Below are 15,976 nucleotides of genomic sequence, written 5' to 3' on the forward strand. Positions count from 1 at the left end.
GAAGTGCCTGTTCAGTTCCTTTGCACATATATTGTTTGGGGTTTTTTTTGTTGTTGTTGTTCTGTTTTGTTTTTTGTTCTTTGAGTTCTATATATATCCTGGAGATTAATGCTCTGAAGCACAGGTGGCAAAGATTTTCTCCTGTTCTGTATGCACTCTTTTCATCTTTCTGATTGTTTCCTTTGCTGTGAAGAAGCTTTTTAGTTTGATACCATCCCATTTATTGATCCTTGATTTTACTTCTTATGCTTTAGGAGTCTTGTTGAGGAAGTCGGTTCCTAAGCAGAAATGATGGACAGTTGGGCCCAAATTTTCTAGTAGGTTCAGGGTCGAGGTCCTTGATCCAGCTTGAGTTGAGTTTTGTGCAGGGTGAGAGAGAGGGGTTCAATTCCACTGCTTCCTATGGGTTTCCAGTTCTCCATTATATGTTTATGACACCTTTATCTAGTATGAGATAACTGTATTTATGTGGCTTTTTCTGTTTCATTGGTTTCTATGCCTGTTTGGTGCCAATACTGTACTTTTTTTGTTATGATAGCCCTGGAGTATAATTTAAGGTCTGGTATTGTGATGCATCTTGCTTTGCTTTTCTTGCTATGGATTGCTTTGGCTATTCTGTATTTTTCCAAATGAATTTCATGATTGCTTTTCCTATGTCTATGAAGAATGTCATTGGAATTTTAATAGGAACTGCATTAAATCTGTATAGCACTTTGGGTAATATGGCCATTTTGACAATATTAAGTCTGCCTATCCAAGAACATGAGAGGTCTTTCCATCTTCTAAGGTCTTCTTCAGTTTCTTTCTTTATGTTCTGTAGTTTTTATTGTAGAGGTCTTTCACCTCTTTTGTTAGATGGATTCCCAAGTATTTTTTTTTTAGGCTATGTGAATGGGATAGTTTTCTTAATTTCTCTTTCAGCTGATTCATCATTAGAAACAAAGTGCTTTTAAGTAAAGCATCTTCAATGCCAGGCTAAGGAGTTGAGCTCTACTCTTGGAGCAATGGGGTGACACACAGGTGGCAAGAGGGCAGACAATTAGAAAGGAAGGTGGATGAGAAGGTCATTGCAGGGTCTAGGTAGAAGGCTTCCTAGGGGAAGTAGCAATTTTTAAGTAGACCCAGGGAGCCTGGCTGGGTTGTGCTAGCAAAAGTCTAGAGGGGAGCAAGCCTCACTTTTGGCCAAAACTCACACTATCACAAGTCTGGGGCTGGCACAATGCATGTGGTAAGGCTGTATGGATAACTGCAGCCAGGGCCTGGCCTTCAGGATATCTGTATTCTTGGAGAAGGCCTTCCCCAACCTTAAGATTATAAAAATTATTTACTAAATTTTTCTGCAGCTTGACATTTTGTAACTTTTTTTATACTGGGGATTCAACCCGGGAGCACTCTGCCACTGAGCTACATCCCCAACTCTTTTTATGTTGACACATTCTCATGAAGTTACTGAAGCTGGCCTTGAATTTGAGATCCTCCTGCCTCAGCCTCCCTAGAAGGTGGAATTACAGGCATGTGCCACTGGGCCTGGCAACAATTTGTAATTCTGAACTGAATCTGCAGACATAGGATTTCACGAGACGTGCCTCCCGTCTCCCAAGAAGGTAACCCACACTCACAGTAGAGTCCCAAGCTTATCACTAGAGTTGGTCAGGCCCCTTCCCATTTGCCAAGAGAGTGCCTGGTATATAGTAGGTGCATAACCAATGCAAAAGTTTATAACCTTGGCTTTTATGAAAGGCCTTGCTTATGTCATGAATTGGTTTGGTCATTTAGCCAACTACATGAGCCCTTACGACAGGCTAGGAGCCACACTACCTCTCTGGCTTCCAGTTCATCCTTCTGGGGGTAGAGGGTATTGCAGGTTTGCCTGCCAGGTGGGACATAGATCTAAGCACTAGAGAAAAATGGGCTGAAAGTCATCTCTGTGGGGAGCCTGGGGGGTCAGCCATGTCATCATGTCCAAATATGTTATCTGAAGGAAACAAAATTTTGGCCATCTTACTCTATTCAGGCTGCTCTAAAAAAATAACAAACTGAGTGGCTTAGAACACAGAAATATATTTCTTAACAGTTCTGGAGGCTGGACAATTCAAAGTCAAGGTGCCTGGCTTGTGGTCAGCTGACTTTTCGCTGTGTCTTCACATGCCTAAGGGAAAGATCATCTCTCTTGTGTTTCTTTTTAGGAGGGCACTAATCCCTCCAATGGGGCTCCACCCTTGTGACCTAATCAGCTCTCAAAGGCCTTACCTCTTTTACCATCACATTGGGCATTAGATTTCAGCAGATGGATGTGGGGGTGGGGGGAGTATAAGCATTCATTCACTGATGTATATGACAGTAACAGTGGCTACTAGTCCTCTGTGCCAAGCACTGTGGTCTAAGCACTCTATGTATATGAACTAAGAACAATCAGACTCTAAAGCTTAGTCCTTTAACCTCTCTCCTCTCCCTTCCCATATGAAATAGGATTGCATTTGGCTGTAGGTAACAGAATCTGATGATGACCTAAACAGATGAGGGGTTCACCAAACCTATTTCCAGTGCTAACACAGAGCCTTGTACATATTAAATGCACAATAAATGTTTATTAAGTAAATATAAGAGTGAATGCTGTCCTTAAATAATAATTCTGTCTTGCATTAACATAACATTTTATTGTTAGCACTCTTTCCTGGTAGTTTCTAGAAGTACTAGCATTCTCATTTCAGGGGTCACAGAGAAGCCCCTATGTTATTCTACCTGTGCAAGCAACTCTGCAGAGATCAGGACAGGTTTTAATATCTCCATTTTGCAGAGGATAAAAAAACTGAGGCTTAGAAAGTTTAAATGATATGTCTGATGTCATAGAATAAAGGCATTGTAGTGTAGAATTCAAAAATCATTTTTCTGGGGTCAATATGCTCCATGGGTATCCCTCTCCCTCTTAAGAACTTGGTGGAATTCAAAAATCTAAGATGCATGCATATATATATATATATATATATATATTTTTTTTTTTTTTCCAACAGTACTGTTTTAAAATGAGTATAGAGATTTTACCATTGGACTCTTTTTATTAGATGCAATAAGCTGGGTGCATCTAGGGCCGGGTGCTGCACGGGAGGTGTGGGCATGACTGGCTGGAGCTCTTCCCTCCCTCCCTCCTCCTCCTCCCTCCCTCCCCCTTCCCTCCCTACCCCCCTCCCTCCTTTCCTCCCCTTCCTCTGTAGTCCTGGGTCCTGCTTTGGAAGCAGCTGTGAGGCCCTGTTCTGAAGGCAAGGGGGAAAAGCATATTAGTTCTCTAGTATGATAATCATATAACGGAAATTTATGGTGCCCCAGAGGGAGAGAATTACAAATGGATGAAAGGTGACTGCTTAATGTGCAGGCCAATTTTTTTAGGGTGTAAAAATAAATAGAGGAAAATGGAGTGCAAATAGCACCGGAGGCAAATGGAAGGCAAATGGGCCCGTTTTGTTGGTGCTCCCGCTGCCACCCACCACCCCGCATGACGACAGCCATTTTTAACATTTCCTACATTGTCATCTTTCAAGTGGTGCTACAGTCTCTCAGTTATTTGCCAGACTTCAGGAGGTTTCTAGAGCTCCCAGTGGATGAGAGATACCTTTATGCCGGTCTCTCCTTCCCCTGCTTCTGCAGTCCTGTCCTCCTCACCGCCATAGGGCCCATTGCTGGTTCAAGCCATGGGCTGGGTGGGCAGGGATGGGGCAAGAGCTGTGGCTGCCTCCCTCGTTGTCCCTTGGTGCAATCCGTCATGTAAGGAGTGTCTGCATAGGTGTGGGGGCACACCACAGGCAGCCCCTCTGAGGGGCGTGAGGGACCAGGAGCCTGTCTTCCATCAGGCCCTTACTGATGCACATGCTTCAGGGTCCTTCAGATGTCCTGGCCTCTGGCTCAGGCCTTCTTCCTCCCAAACTACTGGACAGGGCATCTGGAGCTCTACCCCCGCTATAAAGCATACCCAGGGACCTGTGCCTTGAATGCATAGCCTAGGTGGGAGTTTTGCTGACTGTCCTGTCCTGCAGGCCTCAGTCCACCCTGGGTCTGACCTGCACCCTCTCAGGAGTTCCTGGTGGGGAAGCTGTCAGGACATGCAATGTGACCCATTTCTGCCCCGAAATCCACCTGTGCTCCACCAAGACCACTGGCTATTCAGTAGGTGACTTCTCTCGGTTGCCAAAATCCTTCCCCATTCCAGGCATCGTGACTCTTCTGGAGGCCCCCAACACTCTGCCTGTTGCGGATGCTATGAGACTTAGTAACCAAGGCACTCTGTCCCCTTTGTCTCTGCCTGATGCCCTGGCTGTGTGCTAATTTCCTATTCCCATCTCCTGCAGGTGGGTGATGTGTTTCAGGGTTTGCTTTGGGCTTCTCTTTCTGATTCTCCTTCTTTCTTTACTTTAACCTCTCTTGGGTCCAAATACGTCATGCAGCCCCATCTCAGCAGGGCCGTAGAGGAGGAGACTGGTTCCTCCAGGACTAGATAGGGAGGGGATGGAGGGGGAAGGTCCTTGGCAGCAAGGGGCCACAGGACGCTTGGTTTGTCCTCATCTTCTTGGAACACCACCCATTTTCTACTGTTCAGGCCCTGTGTGGTTCTCAGCTGCCTGAGACTTATCCCACTGCCCTTCCAGCTGAGCCCACCATGTGGGCCAGGATTCTGACCGGAGGGGTCAGGGGAGGCCCAGACTGCAGCCTCTGGGAGGATGCTCCAGAGGCAGCTCTAGGGGCTGTCACAGACTGAGGCTTCGCCCCTGCCTTCCAACATTTTGGTTGCCAGTTCCCAGGGACGGTGGAGATCAACCAGTTCTCCAAAGTAGAGGGCATGTGCAGGGACTCCTTCTGGGGTTTACTCATTGTGGCCTCACTCACCGTCATGGTCAGAGCTGGGTTTGCCCTTGTGTCTCCATGGGCTTTCTCCCCAGCATCCTGGCTGCTTCTGTACTCCTTAGTGTCAAAAATACAGAGCCGGGGTGCTGCACGTGTTCGTGGTTGGAAGCTGATGGTGAGCCCAGGGATATCTTCCTTTCTCTCTCACCGAACTCAATAATGCAGCCCATTTCTGTTGTCTTCCAAGGTGAAGTGTGCAGAATTTCAGTTTCTTCTGAGTTTTATCAGAATGAGCCAGCACCTCTGAGCTCAACTGCTCATGGTTATGGATGATGTCTGCCATCTGGAAGCAGAGGGCCAGACCCAGAGCTGGGGGGACTCCACTGGGTCCCCAGAAGTGGGCTGCTGGCTGGTGGTTCTGTGATAACAGGCTCTTCTTTATCAGAAGCCCTTTTCTAAGCCTCTAGAACACATCAAAGCCTTAAAAAGTATATAATAGCTGGGAGACAGGGCAGAATGACCCAGAGACACAAGGAATCATAAGCATAAGCCAGAGGGCTATTTACCTGCCCCCACTCCAAGAGCTTAGGAAGGGCAAGGTCAGGCAAGTTGGAACTTCTTGGAAGAAAGTTCATTTGATTTTGTAGGAGAAAAAAATGAAATAACTCATCAAAAAAATCCACATCAAAATGATATATAGGAGTTTTTTTTTTAATAAAAATAAACCATAAATAAGACATAAATCCTCTACAAGCCCACTGGAAATGGATAACAATAATATTGGGTTTACTGCTTTGCTTCCTAAGTGCAGATATTTATTATAATTCAGGGCAATTCATTGTGCTAGTCTAGCATTTATAAAATTCTCATCATGGAATTAGAGTAAGAACATTTACTAGGAAGTATTGTTATAATAACTGTAATTAGTGGCTTGTAAACAGCCATAATTCATTGTTTAGAGGGGGGAAAGTGTGGACAGTGAAATGTGTGCCTGGCCTCTCTCCTCTGAGCATTTCCATCACCTGGAGTGCATGTCACCCAGGCGGCCAGGGCAGGGTGTGACATTGGACACGGCCAGCCTCCTTGATCCAGGCCAGTGGGTTTTCCCCTATTGATGGGAGGACAGTGCCAAGGCCCACTACCCATGCCAGCCTCTGTTCTTTTACAGCTTCTTCATCTGGATGCACAGCAAGTTGGATTCTCCAAGCGGAAGCCTGGTGGCCCACCTGAAAGAGGAAACTGGCCAGGCAGGGGCAGGCTGGGCCCACTGTGACATGGTGTGAGTCCTCGGGCTACAACACAGGACCCGGGCGCTGTTCAGACCCCTCGTGTCTTGTGTTGCAGCCGGAGGGACACAGGTCTGCAGCAGAGCCTGCCCCGTGGCCCCCCAAGGGACTTGGTTCAGGGAACTGAGACAAAGGCTTTGGGGAAGTTGAGGTGGAAGAGGGGTAGAGTGTCCAGCAGACTGGCCAGTACCATCACCCTGGGAAGCACCCACCTGGCCAGGCCCACCCTTGTCCAGGTTCCTTCTTGTGCATGGGTGGCCCCCATTCCCAAACCCCACTCCAGGTAGCTGATGCTAGGTGTGGGTGGTATGTTTTCTGCAAGGGGTGGATTAAACCACTGGCAGCATCAGGGCGGTTTCATTAATGGCATTACTTTCCAATGATACAGAAATTCCAGAAAGAAATGAAATCACATGACTTTCAACAGGGAAGAAGCCCCCAAGGAGGACCCTGAAAGCAAAGTTGGGAAGTGTCAAAGACAAGCTTCCTTTATCCACTCAGGTGGTCACAGCACTGGGGCAAGGAGAGCTGGGGCCTCAGGCTCCAATGAGTGACCACTACCTTTATAACTGGGGTCTGGGGGTCATATTTCTTCAAGTTGCCTGCTCAGGGGAAGCATCCGTCAGTCAGATCTAGATCAGCCTCAGTCCCCAGTACCGTCCAGGTGTGACCTTGAAGGCACCTGCCCTGCATCCACTTATTTCTTCATTTTTCAAGAGTCTCTTGCTATCACAGTGCCTCCTCTTTTACAAGAAATGTGCTAGTTTTCTTTTCAGTGGGTTGGGGGGAGGTACAAGGGTATTGGGGATTGAACTCAGGGGCACTCGGCCCCTGAGCCACATCCCCAGCCCTATTTTGTATTTTATTTAGAGACAGGGTCTCACTGAATTGCTAAGCACCTTGCTTTTGCTGATGCTGGCTTTGAACTCATGATCCTCCTGCCTCAGCCTCCTGAGCCACTGGGATTACAGGTGTGTGGCACAGCACATGGCTAAGGAATGCACTAGTTTTTAAATGTAATTGCTTCAGTGTTTTACCTTCTCCTGAATGATTTGGAAGGGAGTAGAATAAAATGGGAGCCGGCATTTAAATCTAAACTAAGAGCAAAGCCAGGAAGTTGGTAGGTTTGAGATGAAGGGAAGGCCCTGAACCATAAGGTTCGGCTACAGCACAGGTAACAGTCAGGTAAAGGCAGCCTCTGCTGAATTGTGTCTGGAAGCCTGGACACTGTCTTGGTGAGGTCCTGCTTGAGAATGACTGTCAAGAAGCCAACCCCAGACTGGGCCCAGAGGGACAGCTGCAGCGCACAGACAAAACTAGAGGAAAAGTGATCGAGCAAGCTCTGGATTCCATCAGGACCTGGCAAGTCATTTGGTAAGGTTTTTATTACTGTGTTTTCATTGAAAAGTTACAGTTGGCTCTTCTTTTTCCTTCCCTGTCGGAACAGTTCTGTTGCAAAACCACTAGGTGGAGCTGAGCAAGAGGGGCCTGAGGCCGGGAGTCTCAGTGGTTCAGAGCAGGACTTCTGACACCTGTGGGTGAGGTTGGTGCTCTGGGGCTTGGGGAGCTGCTCAGTGGTGGGGGAGGAGTCAGGCCCCCGCAGGGTGAGGAGGGCGTCCACGCTGTCGGGTGGGACTGGGCTCGTCAAGAACAATCTAATAAGACACCTATAATAGTATTTAACTCTGTTTCTTTATATGTGCTGTTGTTTTGCCTGTTTTACTCTTTCTCTGTGTTCTGGACCCAGCCATACATTGTTAGGGCTTTTGCTTTAAGTGATCAATAGTGTTTCAAAACCTTTTTGATTTCGAAATAGTTGCAGACTCTCAGGAAGAAATGAGTACAGAGAGTCCTGTGCATCCTTCCCACCCCAGCCCCACGAGTACCATCCTACCTAACTAGAACCCCACATCAAAAGCAGGAAATGTATATTGGTATATTATTCTTAACTGTCATTTTCAGATTGTACCAATATTCCCAGACGAGTGAGTATACGTATTTCATACAACTTTGCCACATGTGTCGATTTATGTGATTACCAACATAAGCAAGACTCAAAAGTGTCCCATCACTTCGAAGGAACTTCCTTGAACTACCTATTAGAGTCATACCGCCCTCTGACCTCCTCCTATCCCTCCGGGCAACCATTAGTTTGTTGGCCATCTCTGTATTTCTTTCAATTTGAGAATATTACACAAATGGAATAATATAGTATGTCTTCTTTTTAAGATAGACTTTTTTCACTCAGAATTATGCCCCTGAGTTCCATGCCATAGGCATCATTTATCAATAGTTTGCTCCTTTTTATTGCCCAAATAGCATTCCACTGTAGAGATGTACCACAGTTGCTTATCCATTTGCTTTTTAGGACATTTCTGTGTTTTGGTAATTACAAATAAAGCTGCTATGAACATTCATGTAAAAGTTTTTGTGTGAATATAAGTTTTCATTTCTCTGGGATAAATACCCAGGAGTGCAGGTGCTAGGTCATATTCATGTGTGTTAATTTTATAAATAGTTGCCAAATTATTTTCCAGAGCGGTTGTTCCATTTTACACTCCCACCAGCAATGTAAGAAATACTCAGTTTTCCCACATTCTTACCAGCATTTACAGTTATTATATTTTGTTAGTTGTTCTATGAACTTTATAATAATAGCTCATTGTTGTTAATTTTCACTTATCTAATGACTAAGTTGCATTAACCTAATGCTAAACAACTTTTGTTATGTTTATTTGTCATTTGTCTGTCCTCTTTAGTGAAATGTCTGTTAATGTCTTTTGTGAGTGTTCTAATTGGCTTGCTTTATTTCTTTCTGAGTTTGTGAGTTCTTTGTATATTCTAGATATAATAGAATATTATCAGATATATAATTTGCAGATATTTTCTCCCAGTCTGTATCTTGTCTTTTTCATCCTCTTACAGTCTTTCACAGTAAAAATAAGTTTTTTAAAAAATATTCTTTAGTCATTGATGGACCTTTATTTTATTTATTTATACGTGGTGCTGAGAATCGAACTCAGTGACTCCTCACATATCCCAGTCAAGTGTGCTTACCACTGAGCCACAGCTCCAGCCCGAAAACAAGTTTTAATATATCAATTTATTTTTTCATGAACTGTGCTTTTGGTGCCAATTTTAATGGCTAATGATGTTGATTCAGCTCTAAATTCCAAAGATTTTTTCCCCCTGTATTTTCTTCTAAAAGTCCTATAGTTTTGCGTTTTACATTTAAGTCTCTAGTTCATTCTGAATAACTTTTTATATAAAGCCAGAGGCTTAGATTGGGATTTTTTTGTGTGTGTGGTTTTGCTTTGTTTTTCTCCAGTTGCTCCTGAACCATTTGTTGATTAGACTCTCCATTCTCCACTGAATTGCTTTTGTACTTTTGTGAAAAGATGGTTGGGCCTATTTGTGAGGCTCTTTTTTTGGGTTCTTTGTTTTGTTTCTGTGTGTCTATTTCTCCACCAATATATGCTGAAGTCTTTGCATCACAAACATGGTCTTGATTACTGTAACTAAAGAGTAAGTATAAAAAATGGGTAAAGCAATTAGTTCCCCTTTCTTCTTCTTTTTCAAAGCCTTATGGCTATTGTCGGACCTTTGCCTTTCCATAGAGAATAAACTTTTCTTCGACTTTTTTAAAAGAAAGACTTTTAACCAGTCTCTTATTTTTGTCCCCATATTTTACACTTTCTAAGACTCTACTTCATCCTGCAGATCTGAGCCTCTAAGATTGTTTCTCTTTAGCATTCTTTTGTAGTGCCAATCTGTTGTTAATACATTCTATTTTTATTTGTCTAAACATGCCTACACTTTGTCTTCATTTTTGGAGCGTATTTTTTACTGGATGTAGAATTCTAAGTTGACCAATATTTTCTTTTAGTGCTTTGAAAAACGCCATTCTACTTCTGACATCCATAGTTTTTTGATAGTCAGGCATGGTGGCACACACCAATAATCCCAGCTGCACAAGAGGCTGAGGCAGGAGAATGGCAAGTTCTAGTCCAGCCTGGGCAACTTAGCAAAACCTTATCTCAAAGTGAAAAACAGAAAGGGCTGAGGATGTAACTTAGTGCACACCTGCATTCAATCCACAGTGCTAAACAAACAGAGCAGTAAATTTGTACCCTAGTGTAATATGTTCCCTTTCCCTTAAAAACCGCTTTAAGGATTTTTCTCTTTATTCTTTGGTTTTTGGAAGTTTGGTTATGATGAATGTAGGTATTTGGTCAGCTTTTTTGCTGCTGTGACCAAAAGACCTGATAATTTTTTTTTTTTAACTTTTACTTTTAACAGTAAACATTTACTTTGGGGCTCACAGTTTCAGAAGTCTCAGTCCATAGAAGGTCAACTCCATTTCTGGAGGCTCGAGGCGAGGCAGAACATCACGGTGGAATAACATTGCAGAGGAAAGCAGGTCAGGATATAGCCACCAAGAAGCAGAGAGACGGAGAGACACACAGAGCTCCACTTTTCAGCAACAAAATATAAACCCCAAAAGCATGCTTTTAAGGACCCATCTCCTCCAGCCACATCCTGCCCACAATTACCAAGTTAATCCTTATCTGGAGATTAATGCACTGATTAGGTTAAGACTCACATAACCCAATTATTTTACCTCTTAACTTTTTTGCATTGTATCATATGTAAACTTTTGGGGGGCCACCTAATATCTAAACCATAAGAGTAGATATTATATTCATCTGCTTGGGATACACTTAGGTTCTTGGATCTGTAGATATATTTCACCAATTTTGGAACAATTTCATTCTTTATTTCTAAAAACATTTCTTACCCATTCTGTATTATCCTTTTGGGACACACATTCTCTCTCTATTAGACTGTCTGATAACGTCTCACAAGTTTCAGATAGTCTTACTCTTTAATTATCATCATCATTATTATTATTTACTTTATGTGGTTTACTTTGTATGTTAGGCAGCTCTTCATAGCTGTGACCAAAATACCTGACAAGAACAACGTAGAGGAGAAAAATTTTATTTTGGGCTCACAGTTTCAGAGATCTCAGTCCATGGTCAGCCAACTCCATTGCTCTGGACCTGAGAGAAGACTGAAGATCAGGGTGGAAGGACATGGCAGAGGAAAGCTGCTAAGCCCTTGGCAGTCAGGAAGCAGAGCAAGTTCAAAGAGTTGGGGACAAAATATATAATCCCCAAGGCATACCCAGTGACCCACTTCCTCCTGCCATACCTCACCTGCCTACTGTTATCATCCAGTAATCCACTCAAATTATTAATCCACCAGGTAGATTAATCTATCAGGTGGATTAATACACTGATTAGGCTATAGCTTTCATAATCTAATCATTCCACCTCCTGCATTAATGTGTGAGCTTTTGTCGGGGATGCCTCATATCCAAACCATAACACTTTGGGTATTTTGTATTGATTTAACTTTGAGTTTACTGATCCTTTCTTCCTCTGTGCCCAGTTCTTAGTTAATACCTTCAATAAATTCTTTATTTCAGATATTATGTTTTCAATTCCATGAAGGATGGATTCTTTAAGCATTTCTCTTTCTCTTCTGGAATTCCCCATCTACTCATCCATTTTATGTATTTTCCTCTAAATCTTTGAATATATTTGTAATAGTTATTTTATAAAATTACTCTTCAGTAATTTTGATATCTGAGTCTTTTGTGGGTGGGTTTAATTTGCTGTTTTTCTTATTGATTAGGGACCACATTTTCTAGTATTTTTTTTCTGGATGCTAGACATTATAGACGATATATTGAGCAGTTCTAGACTATGTTGACTTTAAGATTAATAAACTTTGGGCTGGCAGGCAGTTAAATTATTGGTGGGTATTCTTGGTCTTGTAACTTCTTGGTTTTAGGTCAGGTTTTTTTAATATCTGACAATTTTGGAAAAGTGGATTATAATAAATCTCGGTGGAAAGTTATGAAGTATGTCCTTAGAATCAATCTAGAATCCTTTTCTAGAATCTGTAGTACCTAATAGTGCATTATGTGAGAAATTGAAAAATAGTGGAGACACAGGTTTATGTGAATCTAATGGATGAGGATCTATTCAAATTCTAGCCCAATTCCAATAATTTTAATTGTCATAATTTTTCTGGATAGAAGTCTTAAAAACGTTACCTGTTTGACATATCTCATTAATCACTCCAAGTGATGTTACCAATTGTTAAATCTTTGCATCACAAATAATTAGATAAGCTTACAAAGAGATTATCTGCAAGGATTTTTTTTTTGGCAGTACTGTTTATAATACAAAGAGATAGCCAGAGAGAAAAATACCCAAATGTCTTTTATAGATGATTGATTAAATAAATGTACCACAGGTTCTATACAATAGAATGCTATGCAAATAATTTATTGACCAGCATAGGAAAATGTGTTCGTTATATATTAACTGAAAAAAATTTACCAAACAGTATGATCCATTTTCCATAAACAGAAGTGTTTATGTATGTATGTATGTTTGTGTGTGTGTGTGTGTGTGTGTGTATATATATTTAAATGTTATTAGAGGTAGGAAATGGATAATTTTTATTTTATTTTTTGTTTGCATTGGGGTTCTCAACACCACCCTCAGGTTTTTTTTATATCTTTGTTTATTTTTCTGTGGTGCTGAGAATCAAACCCAGTGCCTCACATGTGCAAGGCAAGTGCTCTGCCACTGAGCCACAACCCCAGCCCCATTTTCTTACAATTTATTATAGCAAAAGGCTACAGGTTAAAATCAACAGAGGGAAAAGTCACCTAGGATGGAGTGCAGGAAAGCCTCTGGTTGTCCTTTCGTAGTGGAGTCACACGGACAGCAGCATATGACAGCACATGGGAATTGTTGCCAAACAGGGAGGTCACTGGGGCTTTGGTTTTCAGGGCTCAGTCACCTACACATTCAGTGTCTGCAGGACTAACCTCAGCTACTCAGACTCCAGGTGAAACTGACATAGTGTGGCCCAAAGTCTCAGGCATACAAAGCCACTTTCATTAGGCACTATCTCCTGAAGGCTTAGAGGCCATCTTCCAGGAGCTGGGCCCAGGGCCAGTTCTGGAGATGGAGCAGGGTTTGAACAGCCCAAGCCTGATGAGTTAACTCTTTACTGTACAATGCTTTTCTTGTTTCTAGTGTTTTACAATAACCAGATATTATTTTTATCACCACAAATAGCAAACTACTTATGTTCTGCAGAAGATGAAATGTATCAGTAATGTTTTTGTAAATGTCCTTTTAATATTGTTAGGTGTTACCAAATTAAATCTCTGCATGACAAGTTTCTGTGCTGCCAGAAGTGACATCTCAATAACTAACTATAGGTGAAATATATCATTATGAAGCAACTTTCTTGCCAGGAATCCCCAGTACTTTACAAATAGGCTCATGAATTCACACCAAAGAAGGCGAGGAGCCAACTTCCTTACTTCATTCCTGAGAAGGGAATCTCACTTCATGGTGCCAAATGATCTGAAAGTCAGAAACAGAGAGATAAGAAACTGACTGCCTGAAGTATTTGTCGCCCCAGGCACTTGTGATTCAAATAACCTAAAACCATTTAGCTCTGGTGACTATGTTATGAATTAAGCATGGAACATTCCAGAAGTCTGACCTGTTTAGAGACTGTCATTGCCCCACTGTTCATTGTAGGCAGTTCCCACCAAGGACTCAGACATCAGCATAAGCACACACACTCTCTTACCCACATTCATCATTGCCATGTTGTCTCTCCTTGGCCGGCAAAAATAAAAGTAGGAATTGTTTCCTCTGTGCCAAGTCCATTGCTAGATGCTTAGATAATACTCCATCATCACAACGATTTGGTAAGCTGTGTCATATCATCCCCATTATATAGATAAGGAAAGTGAGGCTGGAACATGCCTCAGTACAGTGACTCTGAGGTCTCTTCATTACACTTGATGAAGTAAAGACAATAAAACCGAACTTTCAAAATTCTCACAGTCCAGCATTTGAAAAATGTGTGTGATATTCATTTCAACCTTATTATGCAAAAGGAATAAATGTGTTAACATTTTAGGGTCAAATCTTTTCCCCTCAACTAGAGAAAATGGACAACATCACCTAAATAAAATTTGTGAGAAAAAGAGAGAAAATTGCTAGGAAATATTCAGCTCAGGGTTGACAATGCTTCTATAACATTTTGAACTTAACTATGATTGTGAGTTAAGTTTCAGGGAGTGATAAATTCCGAACAAGTAGATTGAAACTAAATAAACAGTTGCTACATCCTACTCACAGCAGTTAATTATAGCAAGAACCCAGCTTCCTAGGAAGTATTGTGATAATAAATTATAATTAGTGGTTTGAAGCAGAGATGCTTTTTTTTCCCCTTTTAAAAAAAATGAGTAGCAAAGAGCTTTGTTGGAACTGTACCATTTGAGTTAGAAAAGAGCTGCTGTATTAAATTCGTTATTCTTTTGGCAGCTGAGGAAAACTATCTGTCAGTCAAGATTGTGAGTCAAGAGCCCCCCAAATTATTCAAACAAGAGAGAATGAACCTTGTTAAATGTTCAGGTGTGGAGAGGCCCTTGGAGCCTTGGAAAATAGTCTGCTTTGCTTAATGCCGAATGTTAATTGATGGATTCTTGCTGATTGCTGTTGGTTTTAAAGCTGTATTCAGAACAGGCTTTCTCTGCCTTGGAAGATGTGGCAATTAAAAAGTGCTTTAATATAAGTGAGAATGGGCTCAGGAGCAGCATGATGGCTCCACGAGGACATCCAATATAACGACAGATGTGGGGCTGCGGAAAGGGCTCAAGGTAGGTAAACAGCTCAATGCACCGATTTTTAAACAAAGGCTCAGAGCTCAACCTGTGAGTGCGTGACAGCAGAGAGCTTCCTCCACTCCATTACTCCCGACCCTGCCTGGAACATCTCTTTCTCCTTCCTGTTCCTTTTCTTTCCCATTCCTCTTGGCACTTCCTTTCACTGCTGTCAGAACCCTGGATGTAGTTATGACAACTGAAACTTTCTGCGGCTGCCATCCTTGCAAAGAGCTTCATCAAATCCAGTTATTTCAAAAAACTACTAGAAACAGAAGCAACCCAGAAGTGGGCAGGGCTGGATATTTTCTGTTTGATCCACTCTTCTTGTCTGCTCTGTGTCTCCCAGGGCTGACTTCTGTGGATATCGCATCTGGGGTTTCTTGGCCTCTGGCATGGGGGGACACTAGCTGCAGGTCAGAGTATGGTCAGTGAAGGAAGAGGAGATATTTATTCTCCACTCCAGTATCCAGCAGCCTAGCCCATAGCCTTGGGTGCTCCCAAAGCCACAGATGTGCTCCCTTGCCCCTATGGACTTAGGGGTTACATGATAGCCTTCCAAAGTCCAGGTGCTTCTCCAGGCTTCTCTGTTCCCTTGATCCTTCACCTGTCCCTCTGTAAAGAGTCCCCGCTTCAAACTCTCTTCACCTGCCTTTTGGAGCCATGGTTGAGTAGCTGCAGGACTCTGTCTGATCCCTGCAGCCAGTCAGGTCCTTTCTGCAGAAGTGGCTAAGGTGACATCAGATCCATAAACCTGTAGGAGAGCCCCTAAATCCAGTGACCAGTCTCTTTATAAAAACAGAGAGGGAGATTTGAAAAACCACACAGAAGCACAGGAAAGAAGGTCACGTGAAGAAGGAGGCAGAGCTTGGAGTGATGTGACCACAAACTAGAAGTGGCTACATTTTATGTAGGTTTTCAAATTTATTTGCATGGAAGTTTCTTATGATTTTTAAAAATTGCCTCTATCAGTGATTATTTTCCCCTTTCTATTTCTTATTTTTGTATATTTGTGTTTTTTGCCTTTTTTCTTGATTAACTAGTGTTAATCTGTTTTGGCAATTTTTCAAAGAACCAGAATTTTAAT

The sequence above is a fragment of the Marmota marmota genome, unplaced genomic scaffold (genome assembly GCF_001458135.2).
Source record: "Marmota marmota marmota unplaced genomic scaffold, marMar, whole genome shotgun sequence".
NCBI lineage: Eukaryota > Metazoa > Chordata > Mammalia > Rodentia > Sciuridae > Marmota > Marmota marmota.